Raw genomic sequence first — 23,876 nt, forward strand, 5'->3', positions numbered from 1 at the left:
CAGTTCTAAAAAAAAGTATCCCTCTAGTAATTGTCATATTTTCAAATTTCAAAAAATTTTGATTTTACCAATTCAGAAGATCAATATATGTTCAAAAAGTCGTTTTCTCAATTCTTACTTCTCACAAAAAATGAAAGCTTTTAACTTAAGATTTTTCTATATTAAATGTGTTAAAAACAATCAAGTCATATGTTTGGTTTGGGCAATTTTTACTGGAATTACTATCTAAGTAACTAAATATAGTATAAACTAGTCTAACACAATATTTATTTATTCACATAATTAGCAACAGAATTTGACTCAAAATTTTCAAAAAGGTAAGAAATTTATCGAACTTAACGCAAGAATATACTCAGTACCCCCAACTAAAATGAGACAGTGTCCTCAATGTCTAAATATGTATATGATAAGAACATGAGATGAGAACCGAAAAAAACGGAGAATATGCACAGTGATAGATGTTAATTTTCTAAAAAACAAATGACAGAAAATAAACTAAAATACTGAAAAATAAAGAAAGCAATTAAAGATAGGACCAGTAGTGAAAGAATTCACTAACCTTGGTAAATCGAGTCGTGAAAGAGCGTTTCCTCCACTTCAGGTGGTGTTAATTCTAAAAATGGTTTCAACCTTTGACCATTGACTTTGAATACATTACCAGATTTAGAATTTTCAATTTCAACAGCTCCGTAAAACAGTACGAACAGAAAATGGGCCAGTCCATTTAGAACGTAACTTACCGGGATCAAAAGGAATGTCCCAATCAGGAGGTCGAAATAACTTTTGTGGTCTAGGGAGTGATTGTGATTCTCTAGGAATTTTCACAGATCGATCTGCTAACTTTTTCGGAACATTGGTGTTTCTTTTTGCAGTACACAGATCTTTTAAAAATTTTGAGTAGGCAGGTATTTGCTTAATAACATCTAAGAAAGGGATATTTATATTTACTTGCTTGAATACCTCTAAGATGTCACTATACTGACTACCTCTTTTGATTGGGATCAATCTCTGTGGGAATGGAGCTTTTGGAATGAACGACAAAGTTTGACTCAATTCTTCAATTGAGTCTTTGGAATGTGAACTTTCAGGCAGACTCTTTTCATTTTCTTTCAATGAGTCTTTGTTCATTTCAGTATCAGTTTGAGGTATGTAATCAGGTTTTTCAATACTTTTTCCAGACCTAAGGATAGAAATTGATTTAGCTTCTTCAGTAGGTCTAGATGTACTTACCTCGTACTGACTCTTTGGATTGGGAATGGGTTGACTGGGAAGTTTTCCCTTTTCCCTTTCAGCTACAGCAGTAGCAAGCTGACCCATTTGTGTTTCAAGTTTTAACATGGACTGTTGGGTGGTTTGCATGAACTGTTGTAGGGTATCCTCTAAAGATTGGTTTTCTTTGTTGTTGAGGATATGGCATATTATGTTGGGCATGACTCTGATTGGGTGAGTTGTATTGGTGCCCTTGGTTCATTGGAGGCTGGTTCTGTCTCCAAGAAAAATTTGGATGATTTCTCCAATTTGGATTGTCGGATTGAGAAAATGGGCTATCAAATGAATTCCCATAAGTTTGAAGAGCATTCACATCTTCAGAAAATGCCTCTTGGTAGTATGACTTGTACTATAACATAGAGAACAAAATTCATTCCTATTGATAGGAGTATTCTTGGATTGACTTAATGACATAGCTTCAACTCTCCTAGTTAGATTTGCTAATGATGTTTTGATGTCTACGTCATCTTTGACATCGTAAATTCCACCTCTCTTAGGTGTGTTGGAAGCTTTCGATCTAGGATCTTGGCAATTCCATTGTTGAGAATTTACAGAAAGATTGTCAAAAGACTCCCAAGCCTCATCCCCTCTAAATTGCAAAAATTTTCATGTGTGCATTGATTGTACGATTTGTCGGTTTGAAGGAGATAATCCATTATAAAAATATTTTACCAATCTCCATTTCTCAAAACCATGGTGTGGACATTTTAGCAAAAAATCTTTAAATCTTTCCCAACATTCATAAAATTCTTCGTGATCTTTCTGATAAAATTCGGAGATTTCTCTCCTAATATTATCCGTTTTAGACATGGGAAAAAATTTGGACAAAAATTTATTAACTAATTCATCCCAAGTAGAAATGGATCGGGCTGGGAGTGAATTAAACCAGGCTTTAGACTTATCTTTTAATGAGAATGAAAAAAGTCTAAGCCTAACAGATTCATCAGAAAAATTTTGAAATCTAAAAGTAGAGCAAATTTCTAAAAAATCTTTCACATGCATGTATGGATCCTCTCTATCTAACCCATAAAAAGATGGCAAAAATTGAATTACAGAAGGTTTCAACACAAAATGCGTAACATTTATTTCAGGAAAAATAATGCATGATGAAGAATTAGCATAAATGGGAGAAAAATGATTAATGAGAGTTTTTTCTTCCACATTTACTTGATTTGGTTCCATGATGTAAAATTTTCACTTTTAATTTCAACCCACGATAATTTTCTTTTTACCCAACGATTTTTAGAATTTCGTTCCCAGCGAATCATACACCAAGTATCACAAAAATTAAAATAAGATGGAAAAATAAGGAGGCGGTGCCTACCATATAATTGCGTAAATAAAGACTGAATTTAAAATATAGCGGGAAATAAATAATATATATATTTAACCGAAATATAAATATTAATATTAATTATAATTTATAATATATAATTTACTATATATTATTATAATAATAATATGTTTTTCTTAATAGTTAAGTAATATATATAATAATACATAATATATAATAATATATTAATATTTATATATAATAATAATATATTATAAATTTTATATATATATATCATCTTACGTTTTTTTTACGTAAATTAATAATAATAATAATAATAATAATAATAACTTTATATATATGTTTTATTTCGTTACTAAGAAACGTAATATATAATATAATAATTAGTAGAAGAATTATACCAACCTGAATTAAAGTAGTTTTTCTTCTTGCAGTTTCCTGGCAACGGCGCCAAAAACTTGTTGTATACCGAAATGGTACGTTTTGCATTTATCAACTCGCAAGCGCACGAATCTTTATTGTAGTATGGAGATTGTGAAGAACGAGGTCGAACCCATGGGAATTGCGTGAAATCAAAGAAAATACTTATTTAATCTAAGCTAATAAAACTCTAAGCTAGTTCCGAAAATGGTGAGGTTTTTGGTAACAAAATAAAATAAAGTGTTTAAATGATAAAAATGACAGTAACAGATATTTTCAGAGATATTTTTGGATATTATTAAGGGTTCAGAATCCACTTAAGTGTATATAAAAATATTTATGTTTATATTGATTCTCATAATTTAATCAGTAATCAAACCAATCATTTTCTAATAAAAATTAGATTTTCCTTCGCTTTAAAATTATAACTTCTAAGCATTAAATGTGAAACAATTTAATGTAAATACAAAAAATAAAAGAATATTATTTTTAATAAAATGTAGAACCAAGCATTAATAATTTCTAACTATCAAAAATACGTGATATTAAAGATGAAAGAAAATTATTTTAAGAAGCGAAAATCATAAGCATATATTGTACTGAGAATCAAAATAAAAATAAATACTTAATTAAATACACTAGGTTTCATCATCCACCTTAATAATAAGGGAACTTAGAAACCCATAAGAAAATTAACTATCAAAAGCGATAAACTAACACTGACCGCCTCGAGCGTTTTCTCTGGATTTTTCTGTCTGAAACTCTGAAACTGTAACTGAATTCTAAAAACCTAAGCTTCTATTTATAGAAGGGTAAAATGACTAATGCGCAACTAAACTTATTACAAATTGCATGTGGGTAAAAATGTAAATACGAGAAATTATAGCCGGAGTGCCACGTGTCAAGCTCGGATTGGTAGCTTTGGTGTGCAACTTGACACGTGGCGAGAGGAGAGAAAGCCACGTGGAAAGTGGCTGGGCTGCTGAAGGGAGGCGGTCACAGAGGAAGGCCAACCGCGTGGCTGGCAAAGCAGCAAACGAAAGGCCCAGGAGGGGCCGTGCGCTCCACGCGCGCGTGAGGAAGAAGAGGGGGACAGTCCCCCTGGTGCGCCTGTCGTGGGCCTGCGGAGCGAATCCCAACTCGCCACGTGGCAAGCATGTCGGCTGGGAAGGAAAATGAGCTGAATGGGCTGCCTTCTTGGGGTGCTCTTCTTGGACTTCAAAAATACCATTTTTCATTGCTTTGGACCACATTTTTACTATTTTTCTTTTTCTTTTCCTTTCTTTTCACAAATGTCATTTTCTTAATCAAACACAAACAAAATTAAATCCAAATAAAATATTTTCAACACAAAATATATCACAATAATTTAAATGAAAATATTAAGATCTAATTAATTTATTTTTTTTTTAAAATAAAAACAATGCATTTTCTTAATTTCTTTTTATTTATTTATTTCTCTTATTTGTGTCATAAAATGTTATTTTCTTACAAAATTAACTCAACACTATAATATTTTCAAATAGAAATATATTACATTAATTTCATGAAAATATTATATAGAATTAATTTTATTTTGTATTTTTACACTGATAAATATGCATTTTTGACTACTTAACACAACCCCCAACTAGCTTATTGTTAGTCCCTAGCAATTCAAGCGGATAACAAAATATTACCAAGATGAACAAATCAATACAAACTCTGCTTAATCAAAACAAAATAAAATATTGGTGTAAACACTAGAAAATACTATATAAAAACTTACCGTAGATATAATTCCAGATTTTTTGTGTGTGTGTTTCAAATCATATTTTTTGCTTTAATCCATAACACAGATAATATTGAAAAATCTATAAAGTAAAAAGTCTCAACTCCAAATCCTCACAGGTATTGATATATTTAAAAAGAGGAAGGGTTATCACTCTTGGAGTTGGAAATGTATATTAATTTACGCTCAAATGGATAAAGATTTTTAGGACGAACAATGTAAACAATTATTGACCCATAGATAGGCTAACCAAAAATATTTTGAAATTCAAATGACAAGTTAACTTTCGGGATTTCATTACAATACCTAGAGCCAAAATAAAGAAATAAACAACGATTTTTTTTTTTTTATTTGGTGACTAAAATTTACAAAAAATAAACTATAGCAAAGTCTCTTTTGATTTATGATGATATATTATTTTTTTTCAAAATATATTATATATGCATATATATATTTTTTCCGATATATATATATATATATATTTTACTTTGTTAAATGATTAAAACTAAGATATTGTCCTTTATATGATATATATGTATTTTTTTTTAAGGGCAATATCTACAATAATTATTTACCGTAGCAAAATTTTTTTTGGTATATTTTGAATTTTAACCAAGTTGCTCTTGTTTGATTTTTTTTTTTTTTTTGTTATATATAGTATGTAAGATATTGCTCTTTATATGATATATATGTATATTTTTTTAAGGGCAATATCCACAATATATATCTTTACTTTTTTTTTTTTTTACAAGAGGCAACATGTGATAAGAAAATATAAAGATAATAAATTTACAATTAGGCTCAGTTCTAAAAAAAAGTATCCCTCTAGTAATTGTCATATTTTCAAATTTCAAAAAATTTTGATTTTACCAATTCAGAAGATCAATATATGTTCAAAAAGTCGTTTTCTCAATTCTTACTTCTCACAAAAAAATGAAAGTTTTTAACTTAAGATTTTTCTCAATTAAATGTGTTAAAAACAATCAAATCATATGTTTGGTTTGGGCAATTTTTACTGGAATTACTATCTAAGTAACTAAATATAGTATAAACTAGTCTAACACAATATTTATTTATTCACATAATTAGCAACAGAATTTGACTCAAAATTTTCAAAAAGGTAAGAAATTTATCGAACTTAACGCAAGAATATACTCAGTACCCCCAACTAAAATGAGACAGTGTCCTCAATGTCTAAATATGTATATGATAAGAACATGAGATGAGAACCGAAAAAAACGGAGAATATGCACAGTGATAGGTGTTAATTTTCTAAAAAAACAAATGACAGAAAATAAACTGAAATATTGAAAAATAAAGAAAGCAATTAAAGATAGGACCAGTAGTGAAAGAATTCATTAACCTTTGTAAATCGAGTCGTGAAAGAGCGTTTCCTCCACTTCAGGTGGTGTTAATTCTAAAAATGGTTTCAACCTTTGACCATTGACTTTGAATACATTACCAGATTTAGAATTTTCAATTTCAACAGCTCCGTAAAACAGTACGAACAGAAAATGGACCAGTCCATTTAGAACGTAACTTACCAGGATCAAAAGAAATGTCCCAATCAGGAGGTCGAAATAACTTTTGTGATCTAGGGAGTGATTGTGATTCTCTAGAAATTTTCACAGATCGATCTGCTAACTTTTTCGGAACATTGGTGTTTCTTTTTGCAGTACACAGATCTTTTAAAAATTTTGAGTAGGCAGGTATTTGCTTAATAACATCTAAGAAAGGGATATTTATATTTACTTGCTTGAATACCTCTAAGATGTCACTATACTGACTACCTCTTTTGATTGGGATCAATCTCTGTGGGAATGGAGCTTTTGGAATGAACGACAAAGTTTGACTCAATTCTTCAATTGAGTCTTTGGAATGTGAACTTTCAGGCTGACTCTTTTCATTTTCTTTCAATGAGTCTTTGTTCATTTCAGTATCAGTTTGAGGTATGTAATCAGGTTTTTCAATAATTTTTCCAGACCTAAGGATAGAAATTGATTTAGCTTCTTCAGTAGGTCTAGATGTACTTACCTCGTACTGACTCTTTGGATTGGGAATGGGTTGACTGGGAAGTTTTCCCTTTTCCCTTTCAGCTACAGCAGTAGCAAGCTGACCCATTTGTGTTTCAAGTTTTAACATGGACTGTTGGGTGGTTTGCATGAACTGTTGTAGGGTATCCTCTAAAGTTGGTTTTCTTTGTTGTTGAGGATATGGCATATTATGTTGGGCATGACTCTAATTGGGTGAGTTGTATTGGTGCCCTTGGTTCATTGGAGGCTGGTTCTGTCTCCAAGAAAAATTTGAATGATTTCTCCAATTTGGATTGTCGGATTGAGCAAATGGGCTATCAAATGAATTCCCATAAGTTTGAAGAGCATTCACATCTTCAGAAAATGCCTCTTGGTAGTATGACTTGTACTATAACATAGAGAACAAAATTCATTCCTATTGATAGGAGTATTCTTGGATTGACTTAATGACATAGCTTCAACTCTCCTAGTTAGATTTGCTAATGATGTTTTGATGTCTACGTCATCTTTGACATCGTAAATTCCACCTCTCTTAGGTGTGTTGGAAGCTTTCGATCTAGGATTGGCAATTCCATTGTTGAGAATTTACAGAAAGATTGTCAAGAGACTCCCAAGCCTCATCCCCTCTAAATTGCAAAAATTTTCCAGTGTGCATTGATTGTACCATTTGTCGGTTTGAAGGAGATAATCCATCATAAAAATATTTTACCAATCTCCATTTCTCAAAACCATGGTGTGGACATTTTAGCAAAAAATCTTTAAATCTTTCCCAACATTCATAAAATTCTTCGTGATCTTTCTGATAAAATTCGGAGATTTCTCTCCTAATATTATCCGTTTTAGACATGGGAAAAAATTTGGACAAAAATTTATTAACTAATTCATCCCAAGTAGAAATGGATCGGGCTGGGAGTGAATTAAACCAGGCTTTAGACTTATCTTTTAATGAGAATGAAAAAAGTCTAAGCCTAACAGATTCATCAGAAAAATTTTGAAATCTAAAAGTAGAGCAAATTTCTAAAAAATCTTTCACATGCATGTATGGATCATCTCTATCTAACCCATAAAAAGATGGCAAAAATTGAATTACAGAAGGTTTCAACACAAAATGCGTAACATTTATTTCAGGAAAAATAATGCATGATGAAGAATTAGCATAAATTGGAGAAAAATGATCAATGAGAGTTTTTTCTTCCACATTTACTTGATTTGGTTCCATGATGTAAAATTTTCACTTTTAATTTCAACCCACGATAATTTTCTTTTTACCCAACGATTTTTAGAATTTCGTTCCCAGCGAATCATACACCAAGTATCACAAAAATTAAAATAAGATGGAAAAATAAGGAGGCGGTGCCTACCATATAATTGCGTAAATAAAGACTGAATTTAAAATATAGCGGGAAATAAATAATATATATATATATTTAACCGAAATATAAATATTAATATTAATTATAATTTATAATATATAATTTATTATATATTATTATAATAATAATATATTTTTCTTAATAGTTAAGTAATATATATAATAATACATAATATATAATAATATATTAATATTTATATATAATAATAATATATAATAAATTTTATATATATATATATATCATCTTACAAAACGTAAACGAATAATAATAATAATAATAATAATAATAATAACTTTATATATATATTTTATTTCGTTACTAAGAAACGTAATATATAATATAATAACTAGTAGAAGAATTATACCAACCTGAATTAAAGTAGTTTTTCTTCTTGCAGTTTCCTGGCAACGGCGTCAAAAACTTGTTGTATACTGAAATGGTACGTTTTACATTTATCAACTCGCAAGCGCACGAATCTTTATTGTAGTATGGAGATTGTGAAGAACAAGGTCGAACCCATGGGAACTGCGTGAAATTAAAGAAAATACTTATTTAATCTAAGCTAATAAAACTCTAACCTAGTTCCGAAAATGGTGAGGTTTTTGGTAATAAAATAAAATAAAGTGTTTAAATGATAAAAAAGACAGTAACAGATATTTTCAGAGATATTTTGGGATATTATTAAGGGTTCAGAATCCACTTAAGTGTATATAAAAATATTTATGTTTATATTGATTCTCATAATTTAATCAGTAATCAAACCAATCATTTTCTAATAAAAATTAGATTTTCCTTCGCTTTAAAATTATAACTTCTAAGCATTAAATGTGAAACAATTTAATGTAAATACAAAAAATAAAAGAATATTATTTTTAATAAAATGTAGAATCAAGCATTAATAATTTCTAACTATCAAAAATACGTGATATTAAAGATGAAAGAAAATTATTTTAAGAAGCGAAAATCATAAGCATATATTGTACTGAGAATCAAAATAAAAATAAATACTTAATTAAATACACTAGGTTTCATCGTCCACCTTAATAATAAGGGAACTTAGAAACCCATAAGAAAATTAACTAACAAAAGCGATAAACTAACACTGACCGCCTCGAGCGTTTTCTCTGGATTTTTCTGTCTGAAACTCTGAAACTGTAACTGAATTCTCAAAACCTAAGCTTCTTTTATAGAAGGGTAAAAGGACTAATGCGCAATTAAATTTATTACAAATTGTATGTGGGTAAAAATGTAAATATGAGAAATTATAACCGGAGTGCCACGTGTCAAGCTCGGATTGGTGGCTTTGGTGTGCAACTTGACACGTGGCGAGAGGAGAGAAAGCCACGTGGAAAGTGGTTGGGTTGCTGAAGGGAGGCGGTCATAGAGGAAGGCCAGCCGCGTGGCTGGCGAGTGCAGCAAACGAAAGGCCCAGGAGGGGCCGTGCGCTCCACGCGCGCGTGAGGAAGAAGAGGGGGGCAGTCCCCCTGGTGCGCCTGTCGTGGGCCTGCGGAGCGAATCCCAGCTCGCCACGTGGCAAGCATGTCGGCTGGGAAGGAAAATGGGCTGAATGGGCTGCCTTCTTGGGGTGCTCTTCTTGGACTTTAAAAATACCATTTTTCATTGCTTTGGACCACATTTTTACTATTTTTCTTTTTCTTTTCCTTTCTTTTCACAAATGTCATTTCTTAATCAAACACAAACAAAATTAAATTCAAATAAAATATTTTCAACACAAAATACATCACAATAATTTAAATGAAAATATTAAGATCTAATTAATTTGTATTTTTTTTAAAATAAAAACAATGCATTTTCTTAATTTCTTTTTATTTATTTATTTCTCTTATTTGTGTCATAAAATGTTATTTTCTTACAAAATTAACTCAACAATATAATATTTTCAAATAGAAATATATTACATTATTTTCATGAAAATATTATATAGAATTAATTTTATTTTGTATTTTTACACTAATAAATATGCATTTTTGACTACTTAACAGAGTACAAGATCATAGTGAGTGTGTGTGGAGGGATGTAAAAGGGAGTATCACTCTTGACGTGATTTCCCTCAATGTGAGGCATTTCTTTGTAATTACTTACTGTGTTGAGTTGTAATCTTGGGCTCAATCTATTGTGTATTACTAACTATTCCTATTCAATAAAAATCCATCATTCATCCATTATTAAGTTAAATTTTCTTTGTCTTATTTCAATTAAGTTCAAGTTTTGATTTTGTGATTGGTTTTAGTTTTGATTTGTGTTTCTTGAAGATTGTTACTGCTGTAACAACTTGTTTTGAGGGTGAGGATTCACATCTTTCACATCAACATATTATTAGAAACTTACCTTTTTTGTTTATATACCTTTTTTATTTTTTGTGTCACACATGGGCACGAAGGACTGTGGAAACTTACCTTTATGTATAATAAGAAACTATTCTCTGTTTAATCAAACCCTCAAACTAATTAAGACCAAAAATTCGTGGTACTCATGACTTCTTTATAATTAATTATGTATATACATTTTGATTTAGTCCATATTCTGGTTGTACGTATATACAACAAATGGACTTTTAATCACCCTTTTATCGCTTTTTCTCCTTTGACCATTATATTTAACAGACTATATAATTGAATATTTTAATTTTTAAGTTTATATTATGTACCATACGTACATTAGAATTAAACTGAGTTTTTCGAATGTTCTATGTTACTTCTTAATTTGAACATTTGTCTTCTTAATTTGATCCTTTCCTCTAAGGTTATTGCTATCTTAATTAGTGTTTATATATAGTATATATTAAACAATGTTAGTTGGGCTGCCATTCTTGATTTGGTGATATTACTAGCTAATAACAAAAAATCAACTTCGTCCACTTTTTAACTGCTCCTGATTATATATTATTCAAAAAAGAATAACTTACGCATAAATATTTAAGTTTAACTTTAATTGTAAATAAATACTTAAGTTTAATTTTTGGCGGTAATAATACCAGAATTATAATTTTAGAACTTCTGTAAGTACTTGGTTAAATAAATTGACACGTGGCAATTTTCTAATTGGTCCAAATCATTAAATTTTTATTATTTAAAAGAAATTAGTTCAAATATACTGTATTATTACTGCCAAAAATCAAAGTTAAGTATTTATTTACAACTGAGAGTTAAACTTAAGTATTTATGCTGCAAATTACCTTTAAAAAAATGCTCCTTATTATTATATACTAATTAATGTTAGAGACCTTACATCTAAGTAAGACAATTATATATTAATTTATTATACAATATACTTTTACTATATTTATAAATTAAGAAAGGGAAATTTGACATTTTATGCTTAAAAATGACTAATGGTGTTTAATTATACCACCCTCCTAAAAATTTTGTAACTATCCTAATCTTTCATTGGTGACCCCAAAATACCCCTCTCCTCTAACCCAAAAAACTTTGCCTCCTTCTCCCTCTCTTCACGCACTCTCTCTCTCTCTCTCTCTCTCTCTCTCTCTCTCTCTCTCTCTCTCTCTCTCTCTCTCTCTCTCTCTCTCTCTCTCTCTCTCTCTCTCTCTCTCTCTCTCTCGCCGACTCCGCCGAGTGCCACCCTAAACGCTCCCTGTCCTGGCCGACTGCCACCTCCACCATTTTCACCCTCAAAGTCCACCTCACTCAACAAAACAATGGGTAAGTGTTTTTCTTAGTAAATAGTGTAGTTTTTTGTTGAATTGGATGGATTTGAACGTTGTTAGTTGTAATTTGTGACTTTTGTGTCTTTGAAATGGAGGTAGAGTTTGTTGCTAACAGTCTGTGTTTTCTGGGTTTTTTTGTTTTTTGCGATTTTATGCGACATTATACGATGTTTTGTGCGATGTCATGAGAAATCTGAGGTTAGGGATGACATGATTAATTTTGGCGACTTTGTACGATTATTGTACGATTTTTTGTGCGATAGTGATGTTTGGCGATTTGTGTGCGATATGTTGTGCATCGTTATGCGATTTTGTTGACTATGTGATATTGTGCGGCATTATGCGATTTGTTTCCTTTGTTATGCGATTATTGTGCGACATTATAACTGGTTTATATTATGTTAGCTTAAGGCGATATTGTGCGACATTAGTAGAAGCTTGTGCGATTTAGTGTGCGAATTTTTAAATGTAAGTTTGTTTGTATTTCTTTGGGATAGATTCATCTGTATTTGTGCCTGTACTGTATGATGGCGTTTGGACTTTGGAGGGTTTCAACTGGGTATTTGATTCCTCAAAAAGTAAGACATTGATATTGGACATTGACTGTACACTGAAAAAGTTGCGTGAAGTTTTGCATGAGGAGTTGGAGGTGGACCCCTTGGTGTATGAATTGAAGTTAGAAGTTCTTTACATGTACATGAAAGACACTAAGTTTCCACTTGAGGTTTTAGTGAAAGATAGTCAACTACGAGTGTTCTTGAGAATGAAGGCAAAAATGAGTGTGGACAACTTGTTGCCACTATTTGTGACTAAGGTGAAGAAGAATGTGAATTTGGAGCAGACTCCCCGAAATGTAACCCTTAGAAGTGTTGTTGAGACCTTTGTCCCAAAAACTGATCTGGGGGTTGGTTTGGACGAGGAAGTTGGCACTAATGTAGATGATGAGAGAGTGGGTATCGAATTTGATCATTCAGATGAGTTCGATGCTCCCTTTTACAACAATGATCCTGTGGTTGATTTGGGTGTGGATGATGATGTGGCTACAGATGTACCTCCCCTGAGGATGGAACTAAATCCAAGCAACCAAGTAGAGCGACAAAGAAGACCCACCCGTAGTGAGAATCGCCAAACACCAGAAACTAGTAGCAGTCGGCCAGGTCCTTCTGATAGTGCTCTTGTATCTGAATTTGAAGTTTTTACTAAATTCAAACCTCTTGTGTGGACAAGGGAAGACATAGAGGAAAATAATGTGTATACAACATCTCTTAGTGGTACGCCTTCAGGGGAGATATATCTTGGCAAGTTGTACAAAAACAAGGAAGAATTGAAGAATGTAGTGGGAAGGTATGCACTGAAAAATAATTTTGAGTGGATGGTAAGTAAGTCTGGCACTGATGTGTTTTACGTTACTTGTAAGGATGAAAATTGTAAATGGAGATTAAGGGGGAAGAAGAAGGCACTTTGTGACATGTTTGAGGTTACTGTGTTTCACAACGAACACACATGTAACTTGGATTCTAGACATTCTGATCACCGGCAAGCAGAACCGTGGGTTATTGGTCACATTATTAAGAACAAGTACACATCAGATGGATCTAACTACAAGGCAAAAGACATACAGAGGGATATTATTGATGAATATGGCATCAAGATGAGCTATGAGAAAGCTTGGAGATGTAGAGAGAAGGCAGTTATGTACAAGAGAGGTACTCCAGCAGAATCTTATACGAAGTTATATGGTTACTTCTACATGCTGGAACAGAAGAATCCGGGTACTATTACTGACATTGTTAGCGAGGATAATCGGTTCAAGTACTTTTTCTGGTCACTCGATGCTTGTAGGAAGGGATTTAAGTTTTGTCGTCCTGTGATTATAGTATCGACGGAACATTCTTGAAGACGAAGTATGGGGGAACACTGTTAGTTGCTGTTGCGTACGATGCAAACAACCAATTGTTTCCGGTACCCTTTGCAATTTTTGACAGTGAGAATCATGTCTCTTGGAAGTATTTCTTGCAAAATTTGAAGGAAGCCATTGGTGAGGTTGAAAATCTTATGTTCATATCGGATAGGCATCAAAGCATTGAACATGCTGTTGATGTTGTTTTCCCAGAAGCATGCCACTGTGCATGCTTCAAGCATATTACTATGAATGTCGTTCACAAGTTTAAGACTGATGTATGCAACCAGCAAATATGGCTTGCAGCTTACGCATGGAACAAGACGGAATGTGATAGGCATTTTGAGGTGCTGAAACAGATGGACCCTGCCATTGCTACATACGTCGAGCAAATAGGGTTTGAAAAGTGGGCTCGTCCTTATTGTCCAGGCGATCGGTACAACATAATGACAAGCAACGCTGCCGAAAGCTTCAACAAGGTGACAGAAGAATTCAGAAAATATCCAGTAACTATTTTGGTTGACTTCATCAGGTTCACACTTCAAAATTGGTTTGCTTCTCGTCTCGAAAAGGCTAGTAAGTGCGCTACTCCTTTGGCTACTACTTTTGAAAATGATTTAAAGGATCAACACAAAGATGGTATGTTCAGGAGTGTCCTTCGTAATGGTGCCCAATTGTTTAACGTTGGTACGAGTCCTCAAGGTGAGAGAGGTGGTGATGTGAACTTAGTGGAGAGAACATGCACTTGCGGACTTTTCCAAACGCTCAAAATCCCTTGTCCCCATGCATGTGCCGCAGCAGTTAGTCAGAATGTGAGCGTGTACGCACTTTGCTCTCCATATTACACAAAAGAAACGTGGAAGAAGATCTACGATGCCACAATTAATATTGTTGGCGAGGAGGATGAGTGGGCACTACCGGAACACATCAAGAACATAAGAATCGGGGTACCAGTAGAGAAAAAACCAGTAAGTCGGCCTAGGAAGAGCAATGCAGGTAGAAGACCGACGAAGCGTCGACCGTCAAGTGGTCAGGTGGTAGTGGAACCTCGTCACTGTTCGCTATGTCACGGTGCAGGGCACAACAGAGCTACATGCAAAGCTCGAGTTTGAATCGTTTCACATAGTGTAGTCAATTCTTCAGTCAAGGGGCCACCGCTCATCTTCAAGCCAGTGATCAAGCCAAACTCAGACCTTCCAAATCTGGCTTCGGTTTTACCCACGTAAAACCACACTTCATCATTTTTTACCTCAGTCACTTTCATTTTCCTCAACAGCAGTTGATGCACAATCACCCCGGAGAATTTCAATCATTCGCATTCCAAAAAACTCCAAAAGGAGTTCCCTTCACCCTCTTGGTCAGGTTAAACACTTCAAACTTTGCTTTAATTGAAGCAAAGTACCCATTTCCTCGGTAAGTGATACGCCCAGGAAAATGCTCAGCCAAGGGGAGAATGAGTTCTGGAGCTATCTGCAAATACAAACAAAAAGATTATAAATCGCATATACGTCGCATAGAAATCGCATAACAACTACTGCATAACATACTATATCGCACAAACTCACACATAAATCGCACTAACAGAAATAATTAAATTCTGTTTGCTGGCAACATATTCGAATACAAATCGCACAAAATCGCACAAGACATCGACCAAAATCGCACAAATTAAATAATTGCAGACACAGTAGTCATAAATCGCACAAACTCACACAAGACATCGACCAAAATCGCACAAATTCAACAATTGCAGATACGGTAGTCATAAATCGCACAAACTCGCACAGAAATCGCACAGAAATCGCACACACAATCCCACAACGAACCAGACCTTAAATTGCATCACTAATCGCACAAAAATTGCATACACATCGCATAATGTCGCACAAAATCAAAAAACCCCCAAACTCAGTTTCTTCCCCAAACTCTAAAATTCATAAATCCAAACAACTACATTTCAGGTTTTTCGCAAATTGTGAATTTAAAGTTAGAAAAAACAAAAGAACAAACCTAGGTATTGGACGGAGGTGTGGAAGTTTTTCCGGTCGTGGGGCTCGCGGGTCTCCTCGGTCGCCGTCGGTTCGACTGGTCGTCTGGGTCGTCTGGGTGGCTGTGGGTTCGACGGGTCATCTAGGTTCGAGTGTGTTTGGGTGGTTGTGGGTTCGACGTCTGGGTTCGTGGGTGGAGCCGTTTGGTTGGGGCGTTCGTTTGGGTGGCCGTGGGTTCGAAGGGTGGTCTGGGTTCGTGGGTTTTGGTGGAGCTTTGCTCCTGCGTCCGTCCGTGGGTGTGGGTTCTCGTGGGGGTTCGTGGGTTTAGGAGAGGGAAAGAAGAGAGAGAATGTAGACTGAGAGAATGTGGGAAGTTTGAAATGACAAGGGTATTTTTAGAAGAAAAATGAAAGATTGGTATATTTTTTCTATGTGTTATAATTAGGAATAATTAAACACCATGTCTAATTTTTTAGCATGGAATATCAAATTTCCCATTAAGAAATGTTAAAAGATATAATTAATGGTGCCTAGCACCTTTTAATAATGTGTGATATCGTATAATTTAATATATTAATATTTTATGAAATATCACTTCTACATTGTATTAGGTACCATTAATGTCTTATAACAATGCTCTTATAAATTTAATTTCAAAATGTGATCTTTAATCACTATCTTACCTATTATTATTAGGTATATGATTTATTAGTACAGTATTGAATCTTATATAAAATATACTACTCTAGTCACCACAGCAATGCACTCATAAATTTAATTTGGAAATAACATCTTTAATCACCATATCTTACCTATCATTAGTACGTACGTAAATGATTTGTTGGTGTAATAATCTAATTAGTACATAATATGATAGACTTCAAGTATAGCATGGTCATCAGTGTACATATATAAATTTAGATTTGAATTTTCTTAAATATTTGTTTATATAGAGAAAGTTTCAATATTTATAATAAATATATAATTATGATAGTTATTATTATTGAATAGTTATGATTAATTAATATAAAAATTAAATAAGAATAAATAATAAATAATTTGTAACTTAATAATTTATTATTTTTTATAAAATTTTAATTAAGATTAATTTTATTTTAATTTTAATTTTATCTCAAAAAAAAATATTTTTAAATAAACATTAATTATAACTATTAATTATTTTTTTATAATTTATTATTAAATAAAAATGTTTTAACAATTAATATAAGTTAAGAATAATACAGAAATTAATAAGAAAACGTTTTAGTCTCTCGTTCGATATTTATTTATAATTTTTTTTTTTTGATAAGGGATTATTATTATTATAATTGTTGAATGATTATTTATTTACTTTTATTTATTTGATTATGTTTATTATACTTTCATGGGATTTTTATATTGAGTTTTTCGCAGCTAAATCTTTAAACAATCATTTTACTTTTATTTAAATTTTGAATTTTAAATTTTAGTAGTAAAATTCTCTAAAATACTGATTTGTTAGAAAATTTCAAGTATCATCAATTTAGTACAGTTAAGTGCCGACATAAATTGTTTATGTGTAAATTTTTATATACGTGTCATGTTTATATTGGTCCACATAATATTATTATTTAAAATAAAATAAAAAAAATAATCATTTTAATTTTTTTTAAAAAAAAATCATTTAAAATAAAATAAAATTAATTAATTTAACATACCAAAAATCATAAAAATCAAAACTCAGAAAATTTTTTATCTATCTCTCAACAGTCAACACCATAGTTCTCGGTTTTCTCATGGTGCGGGGTCCCTACTAGCTCCAGTGGAGCTACATCCCGTCGCCCGCAAGCTCAGGAGACGACACAATCGACAGCCCCATCCCTAGAATCCTAATCCCCCTTTCTCATTTTATCCCATCCTTACTCACGACCTTTTCTTTCTTTCCGCTGTATTCCTTTCTTCTCGCCACCATTAACTATGATTGAGTAACACATCAACTGCCTCTTCTTCCTCTTATAGTTGAAGTTCCCTGTCCCGACTACCCAGATCTCCCTCTCCCTCTTTCTCTCCACATCCGTTCTCTCTCTCTCTCTCTCTCTCTCTCTCTCTCTCTCTCTCTCTCTCTCTCTCTCTCTCTCTCTCTCTCTCTCTCTCTCTCTCTCTCTCTCTCTGATCTGCCCAACTCTCTCTCAATCCCAATCTTTGTCAGTGTTACACTGTTTGAAATCGAAGCAGAGAGAAGAACAAGGGAGAAAGAATGGAGAGCTCATTCATGGCTAAGTCTATCTCTCTCGATCTACCCATTTATTTTTTAATCTTTATTTGGAGTTGAAAATAGTATTTGTGGCACCATTGGAAAAGAAATAAAAAATAGTGAAAATGTGGCCCAAACACGTAAAAAATGGCATTCTCGAGGACCAAAAACAAAGCCCAAGAAGGAGAGCCCATTTGACCCAAGCACCACTAGCCTCCACTACAAGAAATAGCTACTTTTAGTGACAATTTTTTAGTCACAACATAAATTTTTTATGGCTAAATGTGATTTTTGGTCACAACAAAAAGTTACTTGTGACTAAACCATAGTATTTAGCAACAAGTTGTCACTAATTTAGTTTTAGTCACAACAAGTATTGTGACTAAACACATATTTAGTCACAATAAATTGTAATTTTTGTGACTAATACTTTTAACCACAGACTTTTTAGTCACAACATAGGAATGGTGATTTATAATTAGTCACAAGTTTTGTTGTGACTAAAAGTAAGATTTTTTGTAGTGCTCCTCTCTCTCTCTCTCTCTCTCTCTCTCTCTCTCTCTCTCTCTCTCTCTCTCTCTCTCTCTCTCTCTCTCTCTCTCTCTCTCTCTCTCTCTCTCTCTCTCTCTCTCTCTCTCTCTCTCTGCTGCTGCCACGTGTCAACGCTAGGAAGCTTCTGCAGCCACGAGCCCCACACACAAAGAGCTTGTCCCCCTTCAGCACGCCACGCCCGCGTGAGGCGCACGACCTCACCTTGGTCGTGCATGAGTCTTACCACCAGCCCCGTGAATCGGGCTCTCTCTCTCCGTGTCTCCCACTTGCACCAGCCACCTTTTTGTGGCATTCTCTCCTTTCGACATGTGGCACCGACTCTCCTTTTATAGCCAATCAGTATATGACATGTGGCACTCCGAGTTTACTTATAGTAATTGCATTTTTACCCAATGCAATTTGTAATAAGTTTTAATTGTACATTAGTCCTTTTATCTTCCAATAAATAGAAGTTTAGCTTTTAGAATTCAAGATAGTTTCAGAAAGAAATTCTAAAAAATATGCTCGAAGGGCTCAGTGTTAGTTTACCGCTTTTCTTAGTTAATTTTTTTATGGGTTTCTACGTTCCCTTATTATTAAGTTGGACGATGAAACTTAGTATATTTAATTAAGTATTTATTTTTATTTTGATTCTCAGTACAATATATGCTTATGATTTTCGCTTCTTGAAATAATTTTTTTCATCTTTAATATCACGTATTTTTGATAGTTAGAAATTATTAATGCTTGGTTCTACATTTTATTAAAAATAATATTCTTTAATTTTTTGTATTTACATTAAATTATTTCACATTTTAATGCTTAGAAGTTATAATTTTAAAATGAAGGAAAATCTATTTTGTGAAAAAATAATTGGCTTGATTACTAATTAAATTATGAGAATCAATATAAACATAAATATTTTTATATACACTTAAGTTGATTCTAAACCCTTAAAAATATCTCTAAATAATATCACTGAAAATATCTATTACTGTCATTTTTACCGTTAAGGAACTAGGTTAGAGTTTTAATAGCTTAGATTAAATAAGTATTTTCTTCAATCCCATGCAATTCTCATGGGTTCGACCTCATTCTTCATAAACTCTACACTACAATAAAAATGTGTGCGCTTGCAAGTTGATAAATGTAAAACGTACTATTTTTTATCTCAACACCCAAGTCTCTCTCAATCCCAATCTTTGCCAGTGTTGCACCGTTTGAATTAAATCGAAGCAAGAATGGAGAGCACATTCACGGCTATAAGTCTATTTCTCTCGATCTGCCCATTTATTTTTTAATTATGTTTTTTTTGTGTTTGAATTTAAGATTGAGATTGATTGTGGATTTTGTTGTTATTTTAGGTATTTTTTATCTGAAATGTTTGGAAGATTTTATATCTAAGTTCTTGTTTCAGATATGGTATTGTTGTTTAAATTTGTTGTAATTTTTGTTTTTATTTTTTATTTTTTATTTTTTTTGTGTTATTTGAATACAAAAACAGGTTGTTGGTGGTGGTGGTGGGAGTTGGTGATGGTGGTTTTGGTGGTGGTAGGTTTGAGGAAGATGAGGGGTGTTTTGGGTTATGAGTTTTATGATTTTTGGTTTGATTTAATTTAATTTTTTATTGGTTTTTTTAATTTAAAATAAATTTTGAAATAATTTTTATAATGTTTAATAATAATGTTAAGTAGACCAATATAATGGAGACACATATATAAAAATGTATACATAAGTAATTTATATTGGCACTTACACCTTAAATTTATTAACAGATCAGTAGTTTAGAGGTTTTATTATCAAAATTTAAAATTAAAAAGTTAAAGAGGGAAGTTGAAGAATACCTTTTTTTTATACATTAACCAAATTTACATTCAAATAAAATTTAATTCAAATATATCTCTTTTTATGAGTATTGTATTCATATTATCCTCATGCACTTACATAACTAAGACATAATTTCAAACATAATAGATTCACATTCTTTGTAGATGGATGCATAGGTTTGTGGAAAAGTAGATTGGGGTAAGTTTTTGATTAGAAAAGACTGAAAACTATTGTGAAGTAATAGGAATAAAATTGATAGAATGATTGAAAAAAAAAAGGTAAACATAAATTTTTTTTTTTAAAAAAAAAGAATAAAAATTAAAAACATCAAATTAAAAGAGAAGTATGTAGTATAATGTAGAAGTAAAATAATAATTTTAGAATTTTGCCGAAAAAACTTATATGGATATAAGATCACACATGGAGACAAAAGTAACAAAACTTAGAAAGGACTTAATTATGGAATGGTACACATGAGTCAACCCTCTCTCAACGTGGAACAATCAATTCGCCACGTGAAATTCATGTAAAATTAAATTAATAAAGGTCTTTTCACATATTTTACACGTGGGACGAAAAGTTTAGATAGAGATCATAATTAGCAGCCATCGTTAATTTATGTTTATCGAAACTCTTCTTAACGGTGGGAACTCTATTCATTGAAAACTATGGGAAACTTTGTAGACTTTATTAATTAGTTACCATGTAAATCAAACACATGTGTATATAAATTCTTAGCCAAAAAAAAAAAAAGTAAAAACACGAGAAAGACAAAGGAAGAAAGGAACAAATTAATTATTGATTAAAAATCAACTTAAGAAATAATATATTATACTTTGCAATGTTCTATTATTCGAAGTGTCTTACTTTAAAATTTTCACTAAATTGTACTATTCCATTTTTATAGAAGTCTCTTATTTAGAATTTTCCGGTGGATACATATATAGTCAATTATATTAATTCCATGAGTAGAATTATATATATACATCACTACAAAATTTCTATATTCCACTAAAACTAACTGTTAACAAATTCAAAATTAATTCCAATGTTTGGAAAACGTCTCCAACTAGAAGTGATGATGGTGTAATTTGAAGTAATAATTAATTATTATTATAGATTTGATGAGTTGTTTAACTAGGAAATTACATATAGTAAATAATCATGATGCATGTTGACCACAGATTTATTCAATCACAAATATGTAATTAAAGCCATAATAATAAATCAGAACTGAACTGAAAAAAAAAAAAAACAGATGAACTTAAGCCAACTAAGTTGAGTTCTTTCACTTAAATGTGTGCACAGTGACGGACCCAAAATTTTTGATCTGTGGGGGCTTAATTGTTATAAAAATATTTATTATTTACTTTACATTAAAATTATAACTATTTTGTGAGGACTTTTTACTATTTTGTTGTATAATTATTTAACTAAATAGAAGATATTTAATTTTTTTCACATTATTTTTTTTTTATTGGGGGCACTCAAATAACTGTGTCCGTCTCTGTGTGTGCATGATAAATAATAAAGTCATGAGACTTGTCTTTATAAGCTCATATATAGGCTGTACAAGATGAGTATGGGCCTTAGCTACATCCTTTAAACGATTCATAAGTAGTTCACACACGCTTACAAGATTAAAATAACAAATTAAAGTCATATAACAAAAGATCAACTACAAATAAAGGATATTTTTTATTTAGTTTGTACCAAAAAAAAGTGTATCAACCTCCATATGGTTGGTGTGTTAAATTTCATCTGTCGGTCTCATCCTCAACCAGAAGCTCTCTATTATTGTTTGGTTGGTCCCCCTAACCAGATCACCTTAATCAACGTCTAATACATCTGACACCGTGTTAAGAAATAACTCTTCCTAATTAGTGTTAATTATGTAATCATTGGTGTGGTTGTAATGAGTTTGTTACATCGTTTTTAGATTTATATTTTTCGATTAGTGTTGGTCTCCTCTTTACCAATATTAAGGCCACTTGACACATTTCTATTAGAGCTTGTATTCTTCTTTTAGAGTATAAATAGAATATGAAGCACTCAGCTTCCATTGAGCTGAGAAAATCATTTTATCAAAATTGTGTAAAGTTTAACTTGGTATCCAGAGCATTGAAAAGTCTGTCCAATATCGTCCCACTCTCAGACTCCTCTAACCACCACCACAGCTGCAGCAAGTGCTGCAAGCTCAACAGTCTTAATTTGTTCCTCAACAGAATTACACTCAGTCGTTTAACACGTTGAACTAGCCATTTCCTTAGAAGCTTGACCAAAAGAGCTATGTTCTCTAGAAAACAATAGTGTCAACTGTGATACGAGGACATTGTATTGATGGCTTTGTAAATGGAACCTTATCTCGTGGAATTCACCTGAGCTCCAACTACAAAAGATGGAGAACTTGGTTTTGGTGTCATCACCATCAATCTACTGTTCGAGCATTGGATTGTGAGTGACCAATTATTAATGGGCTGGTTATATAGCTCGATGATTGAAGGAATCGCAACTGAAGTAATGGGTTGTGAATATGCAGTCGCATTATGGAAAGCTCTCGACAATCTACATGGAGCCCATTCAAAATCTAGAATAGATGATACTTGTACTCTAATTCAGATCACTCGCAAGGGCTCAACCTCCATGGAAGACTACTTGAAGCAGAACAAAGCATGGGCAGACTCTCTTGCTTTGGTAGGGGAACCATATCTTGAGAATCAACTCATATCTAGTGTCACCTCTGACTTAGATATTGAGTATCTGTCGATTGTTCTGCAAATTGAAGCTCGTTCATCAATAACCCAGAAAAAGTTGCAGGGGATACTACTTGCCTTTGAAAACAAGAGGGAGCACCTTCAAAATCTAAGCCTCAACAGCAGTACTAAACCTACTTGTTCCCCTATTTCACCCAATGCAAACTTTGCAAATCACCCAAGCACCAACAATACAGGTCGAGGAAACTACCAGAATCAAGGAGGAGGTGGTCGAGAAAATTACACTTGTGGTGGTAGAAGTACCTCTGGAAGACGTTAAGGTGGTAGATCCAATGGCCCAAAACCCACTGTCAAGTTTGCAGACATTATGGTCATTTAAGAGCTATTTGCTACAGTAGATATGATGAAGCATACATGGGATTTGTGTTGTAAATTATTTTACCAGGATCTTAGATCTACTCACAAGTATGTTTATTAACACCCTAAATATGAACTTTCTAAAACGATGAAATAAACACATATAAAGTTTAGGAAACCTTACATTGGGTGCAGCGGAATAATATGACTCCTTCCGTTCAGATATCTAGCCCTTGATTCCTTTCTGTAGCAGAGCAGTATCAATATCTGAACCTGGATCTCTTTCTCTGTATCTTTGATGTTGAAACTCCTTCTCGCTGAAAGTCTTTCTTCACGATCTTCCTCACTATGATTGAGGTATCACTTGTTGTGTGTGGGCACTACTCTTACACTAAGAATTTCGAAATCTCAATGAGGAAGAGAGAGAGAGTGTGGGTTCGGCCAAAGATAGGGAGAGAGAAGGCTCAGTTTTTTCTGAATG

General features: G+C 32.6%; 2 non-coding genes across 2 annotated transcripts; both read left to right on the forward strand.

Annotated features, from left to right (window-relative positions):
• Positions 1-1,957: 1,957 nt before the first annotated feature.
• Positions 1,958-2,064, forward strand: LOC115701593 (small nucleolar RNA R71). The gene has a single exon (XR_004008588.1). It is a non-coding gene; the product is annotated as a small nucleolar RNA R71 (small nucleolar RNA).
• A 5,448-nt stretch (positions 2,065-7,512) lies between these two features.
• LOC115701595 (small nucleolar RNA R71) lies at positions 7,513-7,619 on the forward strand. Its single transcript, XR_004008589.1, has one exon. It is a non-coding gene; the product is annotated as a small nucleolar RNA R71 (small nucleolar RNA).
• Positions 7,620-23,876: the final 16,257 nt, after the last annotated feature.

Source organism: Cannabis sativa, chromosome 8 (genome assembly GCF_029168945.1).
Source record: "Cannabis sativa cultivar Pink pepper isolate KNU-18-1 chromosome 8, ASM2916894v1, whole genome shotgun sequence".
In the NCBI taxonomy this organism is placed as follows: Eukaryota; Viridiplantae; Streptophyta; class Magnoliopsida; order Rosales; family Cannabaceae; genus Cannabis; species Cannabis sativa.